The sequence below is a fragment of the Sapajus apella genome, unplaced genomic scaffold (assembly GCF_009761245.1).
Source record: "Sapajus apella isolate SASKATOON/1434 unplaced genomic scaffold, GSC_monkey_1.0 scaffold12, whole genome shotgun sequence".
NCBI classification, from domain to species: domain Eukaryota; kingdom Metazoa; phylum Chordata; class Mammalia; order Primates; family Cebidae; genus Sapajus; species Sapajus apella.
Window position 1 is genome coordinate 12545336 of NW_022436952.1, and position 16824 is coordinate 12562159.

Genomic DNA, 16824 nt, shown 5'->3' on the forward strand with positions numbered 1-16824 from the left:
CTCATGTGAGTAGAACCTTGCGGGTAGAACATAGCATGGATGGCCTGAAACAGAGCAGATGCTGCAAGAAAATGGTGCTCCCAGAATGAGATGGGTGTGAGAGCACATAGACAGAATTAGAAACAGAAAACATTCTAAAGAAACCCTCCCACCCCAAAAGCTAAATGTCCTAGATGCTTTCCACTATAGGAAAACCTTATTCCTCAAAAACTAAATGTCCTAGATGCTTTCCACTATAGGAAAAATTGTATTTCATATTTTCCCCCTTTTGTATTGTAGTTTCCTTCAGTTACTCTAATCTTTCTATAAAGTTGATTACACCCAATGAGGTATGCACTGTACTGTTTTAGACCACAAAGGGAAGGAAGAGGAAAGAACAGTTTGATTTCCTGCTGCTCAAGAGGAGAGCTAAGCAGACTACTATGCATGAGACATCTAAGTGGTGTGTCCAGCAGGGTGACATGACAAAACACCTGATCTTAAGGAGCAGCAGTCCCACGAATAACTCATGACTCAAAAGAATATAAAACTATTTATTCTCTACTGAATATAAGAGAGTGGGGATAGCATAAGTAGTAGAAACACACAAACGTATGCATACATATATACTATATATATCTATATATATATATATATATATACACACACACACACACACTCATATATTTTTATAATATATATAGAGAGAGGGAGATGGAGAGTTTGAATTTCGTGTAATTCCTTTTGAATTAAAGAACTGATTAAAAGCTGCTGGAGCATTTATCTTTTCCTTGCAAAATTTCTGGAGACTAAAAAGTTGCATCTTGCATCTGTCCAACACCTTCATAACCAATGAGTGACATTGTGACATTTTATGCTAAAGGATTTTATTTTTTTTGAGGCAGAGTCTCACTCTGTCACCCAGGCGTGACTGCAATGGTGCGATCTCAGCTCACTGTAACCTCTGCTTCCTGGGTTCAAGTGACTCTCATGCCTCAGCCTCCCAAGTAGCTGGCACTACAGGCATGAACCACCATGCCTGACTAATTTTTGTATTTTGGGTAGAGACGGGTTTCACTATGTTAGCCAGGCTGGTCTCAAACTCCTGACCTCATGATATGCCCTCCTAAAGTGCTGGGATTACAGGCATGAGCCACTGTGCCCAGCATATGCTAAAGTTTTGACACCATAAGCATTATACCAGTCATTCCCATTGCCAGTTTAAATGTACTCCCTTGTTTAAATGGCTGGAATGCATCTTAGCGGATAAGGTATATTGAGTAATGTCAATACACAGCTTGTTAAAGCTGACAATGGATCCTCGGAAAGTGTCAAACAGGAGCAAAACACAGCCTTTATCCTGTCCCAGGTTGCTTAAAGATGAAGTGTGGTAAATTGTGCATGTCTAAAATGGAACTGTCAAGTTTAGAAGGTCTAATATTGAATGTTTCCCTACAGATCTCAAACAGACTAATATATCTGGGCACTTGAACTTTTCTTGTGTTCTAAAGTACCTGAAAAATAATACTTATTAGAGTTACTAAAAATGCCCTGTGAGATAAAGGAGCAAGTGAAATTATTACATGACAAATTATGTCCTTCTACAAATGCCCATGTGATTCCAGACAGAATTTCCTTTCACGGTTTAATTCCAAGGATGTAAATCAGGCAAATAAGTTTCCCTTTGAAGATTATCTTCCTTCCCTGATGCTTCATGATGGTTGTCATTTTTATATTTTCTTGAGAAAAGGTGTTATTTTGCTGTCACCCAGGCTGAAGTGCTGTCGCATAATCATAGCTCACTGCAGACTTGACCTCTTGAACTTAAGTGATCCTCCCATATCAGCCTACTGAGTAGCTAGAAACCAGGCACAAACCACCATGCCTGGCTAATTTTATACATATATTTTGTAGACATGGGGTCTCAGTAGGTTGCCCAGGCTGCTCTCAAACTCCTTGCTTCCTGCAGTTCTCCCACCTCAGCCTCCTCAAAGCACTGGTATTATAGGCATGAGCCACTCTTCCTGGCCATAATGGCTATCTTGAGCATTGAGTTGAAAAGGCATCTGAGGCCATTTCTAGGCTAATGCTAGAGTATCACAATCCAGGATGGCCAGGGAGATCTGAGTAAAGACTCTCAGCAGAGATGCCAGGTGCTGGCTGCAAGCTGAACTTTGGGTATGGCACTGACCTACTGTATCAGTCTCTGTTTGAGGTCAAGTTCAGCGTAGTTAGTAAGTTAAAATTCTGTGAATGTGCAGGGAAAGGTTTATTACAGAACTAAATTCATCTTCCTGTCTAATGATTTTACAGCATAGAAAAAAAAACCTCTAATGAAATCAGGGTAGATGGGTCAAGATTGTACATTAAAATGAACCTAACACTATATCCTGAGTAAGAGAGATATAAAAACAATAAAATAAAGCATCAAGTCAAAGAAGACAACAGGTAATGGATTTGAAGCAAATGATTGATCACAGTGGTTGAGGAAATAGCAAGAGAGTTCAAGGGCCAGAATCTGGAGAAATTCTATAAGACAAGAATATACAGAAGAAAGGAGCCCTTTTTATGTGCCTAAAGTTGAAGCTGTGAATGGAGAGAAAGCTATTCAAGGTGAAAGGCAAAGTTAAACTCTCCAAATATTGTTAATAAAAGATAACTGATATGGACTTGACTGACAATTGCAGAGAAGTATATGGTACACAGTGTGCCAAATATTGTGTAAAAAGGAGGCTGGGAGTGGTGGCTCATACCTGTAATCCCAGCACTTTGGGAGGTCAAGGCGGGCAGATCACTTGAGCTCAGGGGTTTGAGACCAGCTCAGCCAATATGGCAAAACCCTGTCTCCACTAAAAGTACAACAATTAGCTGGGCATGGTGGTGGGCACCTGTAGCCCCAGCTACTTGGGAGGGTGAGGCAGGAGAATCGCTTGAACCTGGAAGCAGAGGTTGCAGTGAGCTGAGATCATGCCACTGCACTCCAGCCTGAGTAATAGAGTGAGACTCTGTATCCAGAAAAAAAAAAAAGAGGGAATAATAAAAGTGTAGGTATGCTACATACAACAAAATAAGAACTTATATGATTTACAGGACATTAAATAAAATAGGTAAGTTAACTACAGATAAATATACACTGCCATATTTTTTTCTTCTTTATCCAACCTTAAACACATCTACAACAGGAGTTCTTAAAGGTAAATGAGTTGAAAACAATGTGCTGAATAATGCCCTCTTATTCCCTACCCTCACCCTCTGGAAATAGATTCTGTCTTAGAGTCTTTAGAGGGAGTGTAGCCCTACCAATATCTTATCACTCAGTAAAACCAATTTTGGACTTTACTTCTAAATAATAAATGTGTGTCATTTATAAGTCACCACATTTGTAGTAATTTGATACAGCAACAATAGCAAACTAATATACTATGCAAACTAATAACATTGTTATTGGTTAAGTGGAATGTTTATTTTCAATAAGAGGTAAAGAATCTGACATAAGTCTCCACATTTTCTGTACTTGAAAAGCAGGAAGTAGAAACATTCAATTTTATTTTGTCTTAAGTTTCCTGGAGATTGGGAGATAGGAGTACATATTTTTTAATGAACTCATATGGTTAAAAACAGAGAAAAGCCTTGAGTATACTCTTTAAATATTCAGCATCACCATTGTTCAAACCTAAAATATAGGAATTGGATGAGGAAAATGTCCTAGAAGGGAATTTAACAGAATGAGAATACTCACAAAAGATGACATGGGCAAAGAGAAGAATTGAAAGCTGAGCCCCATTGCACAGGAGGGTACTCAGAATGAGAGAAAGCACTTGCTAGAAACTTCCAAAGCAGAAATATTTGCAATAAAGGAAAGGTATGTGAGAATCATGTATCTAATTTGAAAAAATATAAATAAATAAACAGTATTTCTGAAACCTACCTGGCAAGATATTTTTACCTAAGACAGTTTGTAATCAAGTTTCCTTGTATTTCTTATGCCTATTTTTTTCAACCTGGAGACCATTTTTGTTCTTCTAGATTTTACAACCCACTTAGCTCACCTTGTATACTGAGAAAAATAGTCTCACTTCATGCTGAGCAAGTAGGTTGGATATCAGTTCTACTTTTAGGCGTTCAATGAGAAAGTACAGTGACTGGTGAATTCTAACCCCCTAAACAACTAAGCAAGCAATGAATTGCACCTCCAAAATGATAGATTGAGCCCTGGATCAAAGAGAAGGTGTGTGTCTTTATGTGTGTCATAAAAGAGGTTGGGTACGGAGATAACTGGGTTGGAAAAGACTGAATTTCCTTTAATAGGCTCCGTATGTTTTTCTTGACAGAGCCTATCTTGATTGAAGAGGCTGCATGTCTCTGGAAAGCAACATCTCATTCTGCATTAAGGAATAATTCTGTGCCTGTAGTCAAGCTAACACCCTGCCCACCTACCCACTGCAACTGTTCACACAAACACACGCTGAGATAGAAAAACATGTCTATCCCTGCTTCATTATTCAATCTCAGTGGTATCTATGGCTTTCTCTTCCAATACTCTCTGGACTAATCACTGACCTGCCGGCAGTCAGCAGTTGATTTGTTACACAATTCAAAGCCCAGATCTCTGGAGATTAGAGATTGCTGGGAAATAATACTAGTGTAGTTATTATGTAGCACCAAAATTTCCACGATTTCATAACTGGTGTTTCAGAACTGCCACCCCACCTCTGTTTCAATATATAACCCCAGAACAGTGAACAGACAGTGCTATGATGAGGGAAAAGGGAGGCTAAAACAATGTTTCACAAATGCCGTAATTCCCTGGCCACTATTATGATTTGTACCAACATCATGCACCGCTGGTACAATTATTTATATAGTATTATGTCTTAAATTGACTCGATGTTTTTACTTGGTCTCATCCTAACCAGATAATAACCATAATAGCATAGATTTAAGGGATGAATAACATTTTTAATGCTCATTAAAATATACCCGTACCTGATACAATAAAAAAACTTGTCCACATACAACCTAAAATCATCTTATGTGCCTCATAAGTCACACTTTGGGAAATATTCAACTGAAATAAATTTCAGCCAAGGGCTTCTAGAATTTCAGACTGAGCCCAAAATGCACAAGCTAAATCCAAAAAACGGAGTGGGGAATTATCATTACAGACTCACTCCTCATCTAAATAAACCATTGTTTCACTCCATTTTTCCACATCCTTATTGCTAATAGATACCATTCAAGTACGAGCAGCTGTTAGAGGAACAAGCATAAAAAGAAAAGAAAACATGAATCTGACAAGTGAAATGGGATCTGCTTGGTTTTTGACTATTCCTGTATTCTGTGGGTTGAAAGGCTAATATCAAAATATTGTGATTTTAAAAACATCATAATTATAGGATCTTGAATCCTGTTGTCATCGCTCTATGCTTTTGCCTTTGTCTCTCTTTTAATCTCCTTAATGTACCATAATTATGTCTTCAGTGTGGGTCAATTATCTTTGAACTAGAAAACAAATTACCATCATTACCTCTGATTATTCTTCTCTTTTCTTTGATCCTATTTTGTGCAGCAACCAGAAATTCTGTGTTCATTCAGTCCTTCTCTTCCCTAGTTGCCTTGTTGGCAGAACTGAAATACAGAAGAAAATAATCCCTCTGCCATTTCCAGTGATATCCTTTCCCTTCATTCCACTCTTCAAACATTTCTGGCTCCCGCACATTACCAAAATATGTTCAAATGATATTACCGAAGCAGCTCTTGGCTAACATGGCCTTTTAGTCACAGTGCCCCTTTAATCTTTTTCTTCCCCTTGCTAATTATATTTACAGAATCCAAATTAGTACACAAAGGCTCATTCAAACTGTATTAATATCTTAAAAACTACTGTATTCTAGTGTCAATAACCCTGAGATTAATAGTCCCCAAGACTTCTGTGACATGGAAAATTAACAAGGCTGGCTGACCAATGACCCATGAATTATCATGGGCCTCTCCACTGTGATTACAAATATTAATGCAATTAGCATTTATTTTCATTGAAAGTAAGAAGAAAGTAAGAATGGGTATGATATAAATTATACTCAAGAAATAGAAATATTCAGGTTTTTTAACCAAGTTTTCTTAACAGATGTCCAGTAAAATTAAGAGGCAAGGTGATGTGTTTGCTTCCTCTTTATCAAGAAGGAACATAAAGGATGGGGGAGTGTCAGTGACTCATTCTTTTGAGAAATCTTCCCATGTATGGGGCATCAGGCATCATGATAATATTTCTTGCTTCATATTGACAAGCTGATTTCCCAGAAATCCCCATAACAAATTGGATACACATCCTTAATGCCAAGACATTGATATCTGATACTTGAATTTATTGTGCAGCAAAATGGAAGTGGGGAATAGGGTTTTACAGCAGCAATGTCCTGTTTCTTTAGATTTTGAAGCTAAAGAAAATGAAAACTCATACTGGCTGGAGCCCTGTATTTAAATCAAAATCTTCACTCTTGCCACATCTTAGTGTCCCTTCTGCATGTTATAAGGTGCTTCCCTTCTGCTGTTTATTCCTCTTCATTTCTCTTAGCCCAGAATCTGCACTGAGAATGGGGGTAAAATCTAAGAAATATAGTCCACTGTGGCACACACTCAGCAAATAACACAACAAATATTACTTCCAACTCAACAAAGAAATGCCTGGTGTGTTGCAGGCACCAGGGTATAAAATTCCTCTGTCTTTGTTCAATATAACTGTTAGGTTTAGGGCAGGGGATAGGAGGATTGTGATGCTGGAATAAAATAGAAATACTTCCCATTTTAGATGAAAAATAATCCCTCTTTAATGATTGAGGTCATGAGAGTTGGAACACCCTAGAATTCAGCCCACACTAGAATTCTCATACTGCCCCGTTCCAGCTGAGTGACTTTGAGATCACATAAACTCTATGCACATATGTTGGTCCCTACTCCTGCGACATCACAAGGTTTCTGTGAGGATGCTCCTAAGTAATGCATGTGAAAATGGTTAACATTAAAATATTGTGCACAATAAAATATTGAGCACTGATGTTGAATAAATATTGTGTTTAAATAACATGATCTACATTTTTCCGCTCACTTTAGGTGGCAGAAGGAAGAAAGCTCTACTGTGTATTACACGCATGTGACACTCAGCTGGGAGGTTTTCTCATTTAAACTTATAACACCTAAATGAGTATAAAATTAATATCCTGATTTTGAAGCTAAAGAAAATGAAGTTCCAAGAAGATGGGTAACCTGCCCTCTTTTGTATATTTAATCTACTGATTCATTCAACAAATATTAGGTGTTATTGTTCTAGGACAGAGGTTGGCTATAAACTATACCTCACAGGCAAAATCCTATCAAACATCTGTTTTTGCAAATAAAGTGGAGCAAATAAAGTTTTATTGGAACACAGTCATACCCATACTATGGTTCACACTACATTGGCAAAGTTGAATAACTGCAGCAGAAATCACATGGCCTGCAAAGAAAATAAAATATGTACTCTCTGGGCTTTTATATAAAAAAAATACAAATCACTCTTCAATGAGCTTGGGATACAGCAGTAATGAAAATGGGAGGAAAATTCTTTGCTTTTGTGGTGATTACATTTTAGAGGAGGGCAATAGTCAATGCAATGCACTTAATTAAAAAGTTCATCACTTCCTCAAAGTTCCAGAGGCCAGAAGTCTGAAATCAAAGCATCAGCAGGACCATACTTGCTCTGAAGACTCTAAGGGAACATCCTTCCTTGCCTCTTCCAGCCTCTGGTGGTTCCAGGCATTTCTTGGCTTGGGGCTGCATAACCATAATGTTGTGTTTCTTTTCCTCTGTCTCTCACAAGAACATTTGCCATTGGATTCAGGGTTTGCCCAGATAATCCAGGATGATCTCATCTCAAAATCCTTTGTTACATCCACAAAGTCTCAAAGTCTCTTTTTCCAAATAAAGTCACTTTTATAGGGTCCAGATAGAAATATTTGGGATGGGCACCATTCAATCCTCTGGGGAAGCAGAAGACTGGAAGTTTCGTTTTATTTTTAAAAATGTATGTATGTATGTATGTATGTATTGAGATAGGGTCTCCTCGTTCTCTCACCCAGGTTGGAGTATAGTGCTATGATCAGGGCTTACTGTAGCCTCAACCTCTGGGGCTCAAGTGATCCTCCCATCTCAGTCTCCTGAGTATCTGAAACTAAACACACGGCCCTCTATGCCCAGCTACTCTTTTTTATTTTTTGCAGTGAAAGGGTCTCGCTATGTCATCTAGGCTGGTCCTGAACTCCTGGGCTCAAGTGATCCTCTTGCCTCATCCTTCCAAAGTGCTGGTATTATAGGCATGAGCCACCATGCTCAGCCTAAATTCTGTTTTAGACATGGACTTCTCTTATTAACTGAGTGGAGATGTTGAGTAGACAACTTAATATATGGACCTGGAATTCAATCACATGATGGTAGAAACCAAGAGTCCCAACAAGTTTTTTTCTCTATTCATGCCTGCTCAATTATTATGAAATCTCCAGTTCACAGAAACAACTACTAAAATGGTCCTTGATATAAGGTAATATGACCTGCCTATGCCATTCCCGATGTTGATGTCCTTGGGTATAGCAAAAGCAGCCCCTTCCTTTCTCCTTTAAAAGATGATGTGGATTTGACTGAGCAAGACAAGATTCTTAGGTTAGAAGGAAAATGGCATTGTTTATTTCCCTCTGGTGATTATATCCAGCTTAGCAAAGCCCAGAAGACACTATAAATGCAATGGTTTGATTGTTTCTGGTTCCCACCTTGTGAAATACCACAAACATTTACAAGCTGGGGTTAAGGGTCTAACTAATAGTTTGGAAGAGCAACTTTCTCTACCCCCCAGAGAATAAATGGCTTTGCTAGCAGCATTTTCTAACCCATAGAGATAACTAGCTGACAAGAAATCTGAGCATTAGGTCACTTGATACTGAGTCAACACAGAAACTCCGCGAAATCAAAAACTTCAAAGCTCAATATATTAACGAGTTTCTGGAGTCTCTGGAGACCTCTTGCTGGACAGAGAAAAGATCTATCGAAGTATCTTCTCTTTAATTTAAAGCGAAAATTGATGCTGTCTGGGTGTCAGGTATAATTATCTTAATTTATTGGGGAATATGTAAGGGACTGCTGAAAGTACAAATGATCAAATTATAGGTTTAAATGACTTTGGGGTTCCTTGTTTCTCCCAATCTTATTCATAAAGTATTTTCACTTTCAGAAATCAAGAGTTATTTATGTAGGTTTGGGGGCTTATTGATGTAGCTAAAAAGCTCCCAGAGGTGGAATTACAACTGTTTTCTGAAAAACAGTGAAACTGATATAGTGAAAATCTAATTTAAATATTAGCATTTGAGTCAAAGCTAATTTTATTAAGTAACAAAAGAATGAATTACTTGGACAGAATAACTCCAGAGGATGATCAAATGTGGCTCCTTCCTCCAAAAGGTTTCTGGCTCCATTTTTCAGAATCTGCAGGGATAGAAAATATCCTCATCCAATGGTGTGTTTAGTGACATATATGAGTTTGGAACTTCCCTAAGCTCCTATCAGATAGGAAACATTAGGAAATCATTGAAGAGCCTGGTTTATTTTCTCAATCTGGGCAACAAATGACATTGAATCTGCTCTGCCACCTTATTCTTCCAGAACAGAAGTGAATACAATTGAGGGGACTCAGAAAGGTTGGGCATAAGAGAAAGAGGACAAAGTAACATGTCCAGCCTCATAACTATTACTCCTTGTTCTAAAGGAGATACTATTGTGCAATTGCTAAAATAATAGGAGTGTGCATTAGAAGAGCATTTGTAAATGAATATGTATTCTACAGTTTACCTCTTCTCTGACTTTAGGCAAGTTATTCAACCCTTCTAAGCCTTGTGTCTTCAAGGGATAAAAAATAGTGCATATCTCATAAGGCCTTTGTAAGGGCTAAATGTAAAGAATATATCACCTAGCACAGGGTAAGTGATTTTAATTGCAGCTACAATTATTATCTGAATAATAAAAGCAGGGCTATAGTTAGATGCTGATAATTCCAAACTTTTCTCTGTGAGCCAATATCCGTTGATTAATTCTCAGACCCAGTCACCCCAAACAAGGGACTTTGATGAAAGGCCAAATCATCTGAGAGTGTGATCTGAAGTTTGTTCTCCTATTAGTGAAAGTGGGAAAGTTGCTTTTCTTCATGTTAATGATTTGGCTGAGATCTAAAGGTCTTGGGGCACCTGGCGCAGAGAACTCAAAGTTATTATTGAAAACTGAAAATTTTGATGAACCTAATAGCCAAAGGCAGATCAAGTCCACATGGCATCAAAGTAGGGCAATGAGAAAACCAGGGTTGTGATAATAGTCAAGTCTCAGATCTGTGGTGAGAAGTAACAGAATGAGTCAGAGTACAGGAGAAACAAACCATGCCAACACAAATGTTGATTTAGATCCTTTTTAGAAAGAAAATGTCTAGCAGTGACCATTCATTTTGAAGTCATTTCTGCTACCAGAAGCCAAAAGCCAAATATATCTGATTAGGATCCCACCTAGATGGGCAGTATTGCCAGATCCTACCCACTGGGATTCCCTTACTCTAGCATCTACTAAGAAAGAATTTTAGTCTTTAGGAAAGAAAAAAATGCTCCCACTTCCATAATCTTGGAATGTCTTGGCCAACTCAGCCCCTTAGTCTGAGGTCTACCTTCCTGTACCTTAAGAGACTTTCACTGCCTTACTGGAGTAACTTTGGTAGTCTTTAATGTCTATTAAGAGGAGATGGAAGTGAGGATTGTGTGTGTACGTATGTGTGTATGTGTGTGTGTGCATGTGTGTACATAGCACATGTGTGTTGGTTGGTGAAGGAGACACAAGGCCATCTCAAATCCTGAGAATGAGGCTGGCTGACACAAATTCCAACAGCCAACTGGTAATAATAGACAACCACACATTCATTCCTTTAACAAAAGTGTCCAATCAAATGGAATATGAATTCAATTACTCCATATTAATTGAATGCCTACTCTTGCCAAATTGGGAGGGAGGGGCAGGGGAAATTAGGAGGTTATTATAATAACACAAGTGAATGACAATATTATTTTAGGTACAACTGGTAGTGGAGAAGGTCATGAGAAGTAATTGAAACCAGGTTATATTTTGAAGACACTGTTGAAAAGATTAACAGATTGAATGTGGAGTCTAAGAGAGAAAGGAAACTCAAGATGACTCTGTTTCCTGGCCCAGGCAACTGGTAGGATGCAACTTCCAATCACTGAGACAGGACAACTGTGGGAGGAGCAGATTTGGGAGCTTAGGATTTAAGAGTTATGTTTTGGCCATATTCAGCCTGAGATAACAACTTTATATCTAAGGGGGATGTGTTGAGTAGGCAGCTGGGTCTATAAGAAGGATTTGGGAAGAAAAGTCGTGAGTTGTAGATACAAATTTAGAAGTTGTCAGAGTTAAGATGGCTTTTAAAACCCTGAAACTGGGGAAGATAACCCAGGGAGTAAGAGTCGAACCAAAGAAGAGATCTAAAGTCTGGGTTTTGAGAGATGAGAAAGAGTGAGCAGAAAAAAATTAGACTGATAAATGAAATGAAAGAAAAACTAAGAGAGGCAGCAAAGAGAAGAAAGAGCTTCAAGAAGAGATGGATCAGCTCTTTTAATATTGATAGACCTAATGTGATGAGGAATCATCATGAACTTCTGGATTTGGTATGATGGAGATAGGCAAGGACTGTGGCACGACCCTTTCAATGCAGGAGAAACCAAACTACTGATTAGTGTGAGTTCAAGAGACTGTAAGTAGAGGAATTAGAAATAGCTAATATAGGCAACTCTTTTTGAGGAATTTTTCTATAAAGTGAAGACACTGATGAAGGAATCAAATCACTGGCTACTTTCCCTAGAAAGTAAAAATGATTCAGGATTCCCAGCAGGCTCCAGAACTAAATTTGACAACACTTTAGAGATCTTGCGCTCAGCCCCACTGGGATGGTGGAAAAGGATAGAGATAAAAGTAAGGCACAATAGCAGTCCTCAGAAAGATTTTAGCCAGAGAATATATTTATGATATCAAGGTCAGAAAAAATCATTATTGTATCTAGTCCTTGAAATGTCCCTGTTACTTAAGTACAGCTGACCATGGGCATCTGTATATTTAACTTTGGGGGAGAGATTTTGAATATTTAGAAATCACTTTGAGGGTTAAAGTTGTGTGGTCATTTGCAGTTTTGTTGAAGAGAAAACTGGAATGTGTGTGCTGCTAGGCTAGTACAAAAAAGAATCATCCACATACTCAGCCCACTTCCCAGCATCTATGTCTTACTCAGCTTTGTGGTTGTCAACTGTTAGTTCATGATAATATGCATCAAGTCCTAGGTAAGTCGCTTAAGATTTTCTGTCATACTTTACAGAAAAGAAAACATACCATTATGTTCTCTGGTTGAGTAACACACTATTGAATGAAATATTTGCTCTTATCTTTTCAGAATTTTGGCTGAAGACCTACATGTAAAAACAATACAACATATCCCTAGATTATTTTTCTCTCTCTATGGCTACCTATCTGGGCACTATCATGAATGATGCAGTAGTTATTCTGGAGTAGGAAATTAATGATGAACTAACTGATTTAGGGGAGACAAGTAGTAATAGATGCCATTATAACTCAGAAGGCAACATACCTACTTTATAAATACAGGAAAACCTAGTTAAAATACACATAATCATACAAGTTGCTGTTTTTCTCAGAATCAGAGACAGGTTGTTAATGGCAAGACAACAGGTTTTCATGATACGTATCTGATGAGTTATGGAAATAAAGTTAAATCCAAACACAAACTTACAAGATATGACTCATTAAAACAACAGAAGGATCCAAACACACAGCAAAGCATAAAACACACAAACAAAATAAGAATACAAGAAAGAGAGTCAAGAAAATTACAAAGATAAATTCAGTATTGGCAAAACTAATTAAAGACCATGCAATACTTTGATCTGTGGCAATTGTAAAAAAAAATTTGAGTAGATACTTACTTTAAATAAACATTTTTAAAAGAATTGCAAGATAAATCCATGCTACACTAGAAGACAGAAGTGGCAATTCAATGACTGAAATCCTCCCTAACCCCCCACCATCATCACCTTCTGCTTCTGGTCTATGTAAGACTAGAAATTCAAATGGCTATTGAATAGAGTTGGTAGGAGAATTTTCAAACAAGTGAATTTTTTTTTCTTTCTCCTCCCACCTGCTGAGAAAGAGAGTTGGAGGGGGGTAGTGCCTCCCCTCTATCATGCTAAGAGAAAGAGAACTTAAAAATTGGCTTGGCACCAGAAAAGAAGTCATGTTAACACTGGTTTAATGTTCTTTGAGCAACAAAAATTTATAGGCCTGCCACATGCTGCTACAGGAACAGAATAAAACTAGGGAGAAAAATATTGAAAGAGTCTGATATGTGTTCCCAGGAGTTTCAGGGCACAAATGAACACACAGACTGGTTACTGTGAAAGTCTTAAGGGGGAAAGCTGGCTGGATTATCCATAGTCTACACTTTAAGGAGAAGGGGATTTTAACTTGGGTGAGCCACTTGTCCATGATTTGGCACCATAAGAATGTATGAGTGTCCTAAGGGCCAAGTAGCCACGTTTGAGCTGTCTTAATAGGCTTATGCCAAAGATGACACAATGAGATGCTATACAGATTCTGCAACAGACAGAAGTTAATTGAGGGTGTCAGGAGTTTAGCTGGAGAATGCATCTATACCAGGGAGCTATGCATGACAGGTGTCTACACAAGAGCATTTTTGAGGATTCACCAATACATTCCACAGAAAAGCCAAAAACATATGCCTGACATAAGACAGTATGCATCCAACTACAAGAAGACTACAAACAATTAAATAAAATTTTTCTCCTACTATTTAGGACCCTCCTTTTGTCTCAGCCTCAGAAGAACAAGAAGGAGGAGATATGAAGGCTCCAGAGGAAGAGTGACAAAACAGTCCTTGCTACTTTTCCATCTGCAGCCTTGACCTCCTTACAAAAGAGAAGGCATTGCATGTCACGAGAAATGCAGCTGCAAGACTCAGGGAATGCAGAGAATAGATCACAAATTCTGTTGCCTTTTACTGGAGTCCTATTCTCTTCTATGATTTTAATAAAAGTACCAAGGAACAAATGGTGAAGAAATATGGCACTGTGTTCAATATTTGATCCTTATTAGCTTGAATGTAATCTCATTGGAAAAGCAGGCATTAACACCCACTGGAGGAGCACTGGTGGAAAGCTTAGTCATTCTAAGCAGATTCTCATAACTCTGAATATTTATTTTAGATGACAAAATTATTGATAAGTTGCAAACACACATAGGGCTGTATTGAGTGTCTCCAAAAGGGTCTGGAGAAATGGAAAGCCAGTAGCAACTTGTTATAATGTTTTGGTGGGGCCAACTACATTGTCATAACTGCTATTGCAGCATCTATTATTCTACAGATTCACATCTTTATTTTTCTTTAGATTGTTGATACTCGTAGGGCTAAGCAAGGAGAATGGTTCACTTTTTTGGAACTTTAAAATTCCAACTGTAAAAGACCTACTTGCAATTTTCAGTTAATACTAATGGTGATTATAATAGTATATCCCACATCAGATCAGATAGTCACTTATTCTTTAAATGTATGCCATCCAGAGGCATCCATTCACCAAGAATTTGTTAAGAACTTAGATTGTTTAGCAATTCTGCCAATCATCAAAGACTCTGTGAATAATAAGCTCTATATGACTTCAAAGAATTCCCAGCCTCATTGGAAAGCCAACCAAGTAAACTGTAAATTTTATTCAGTTTATTAAGTGCTATATAAAAATATACAAACAACACTCAATATTTATTCTTTTCTTATGTATCTGTGAGGCATTGACATCAAGTTGTCCACTGTAGAATCATGCTATGCTGTTGTAAGAAAGAGTTATTCTTGGGAAGAAGCTGCCCACATAGATGCTACATTTCCCAGTCACACTCAAACATAAGTAAGACCATGTGACCTGTCCAATAGAATATGGGCAGAAACCATGTATGTCACTTCCAGGCCTGGACCATTAAAATCTATCATTATATTCTTCCTTAACCCTTACATATACAAATATACACCACTACCATCACGTTATATTTGTGTGTGTATATACATATAACATATGCACACAAACCAGTGGAAACTTCAAAGTTACATGTTAAAAATGGCAAATCTTTCATAATTCTGGTCCCTGAATTACTGTATGAAGCAAAGCTTACCCTTCATCATCACTGATTACATTATGGAGTAAGAAATAAATTTCTGTATCATAAAACAACTGAGATTTGGGGCTTATTACTTAAAGTTGCTTCTGTTACCATTACTAACACACCCCCCAAAGCATTAGTTATAAATGCTTGATGTGACTAACCTTTTAAATGAGCCATAACAACCCTATGAAGAGGATACTGTACTATCTACATTTTATCAGTGAGGGAACCACGGTCCAAGAGAAGCAATTTCATTCACTAGTAAATAGTGAAGGCACTTTATTATTGAGGAATGGTGAAGGATGGAGTCGTTACAGACCCTGACCTTGAAGAGGTTTCAATCTCAAGGCACAGAAAATATAGATATACAAAGTCCAAAATATAAAAATAAAAACATAAACAGGAAACAAAATCTCATCTGTGTACTTCCAGATTGTCCCAAGTACTTAGAATATTCAATGATAATTCAATGATAAAAAGTTAGAGTAATTACAAAATATGGCTTAGAAAAAAATTAATTCAGAAACATTAAATGATTTTAAAAGTTTTGAATTAACAGGATATACATTTTAAAACAATGTAGTTTTAATGTTTTCTAAGAGCTCAGATACTATTAGGTGTATTATAATTTGTTTTAAATTCAATATTATTTCAATAACAGTATTTTAAACTAATTGAACCAAATATAGAATATTAAAATTTTTGTTTAATTACATAACCATTTATTTATAGATGCATATCTACCTTATTCAAAAAAAGAAGAGGAATCTGAGGCAGCTTACAGAAAAGTAAGCAATTAAATAATACAAAACTTTAAAATAAACAAGAAAATTGGTGTGAAAAGACAAAGGCAAAAAAATAAGGCAAAGACAGGATTATGCAAAAAATTATAATATCTGGCACACTTTCATGAAATTAGGTATACTTACATCTCATTTCCCAGAGCAAAAATGAAATTATAATTAATTACTAGATCCACAATAATACTGAGAGGAAGTCCAGTCTTTCTTGGATTCAGACATGAAGGAATTTTATTTTGAATCCTCACATAGAAGAAACTATGTAATATAACAAACTGAGGCCTCAATACAATGCCTACAAGACGTACATTTACAAAGTTCATATGGCTGTTTTCTATATAAGATCCTTAGTTTCTAACTTTGATGCCATTACAAACCCCAGATCAGCTTATTTAAGACAGTTACAAAAGGAGCCAAAATAAAGCAGTCCAGGCACACTGTCTTCTAGTGGCCTAAGTCTGAAGTTCAGTTACTTCATTCCATCTGCTTACTGGCAGATGATATTACCTGCTTGGAACATGATTAGCCTGAGAGCCTTGACAGAAGCCTGTAGTTATTGATTAATTACCATAGACTGGAGAGAGGGTCAATCGGAGAAGGAATGGAGATTCCAATCCCTGAGAAAAGAAATTAGGACCCATGGTGACCAGACAAAAATGAATAAATCAAACTGATGACAACTGAATTTATGTAAAGGTAAGCATATAATAATAATAAACAATAAAAACAAGTCACCAAC

General features: G+C 37.3%; 1 long non-coding RNA gene across 1 annotated transcript; it reads left to right on the top strand.

The window, feature by feature from the left end:
* The first annotated feature begins 11332 nt into the window (after positions 1-11332).
* LOC116553016 lies at positions 11333-14199 on the top strand. The gene is made up of 2 exons (XR_004269597.1): positions 11333-11787; positions 13932-14199. It is a non-coding gene; the product is annotated as an uncharacterized LOC116553016 (long non-coding RNA).
* The last annotated feature ends 2625 nt before the right edge of the window (positions 14200-16824 follow it).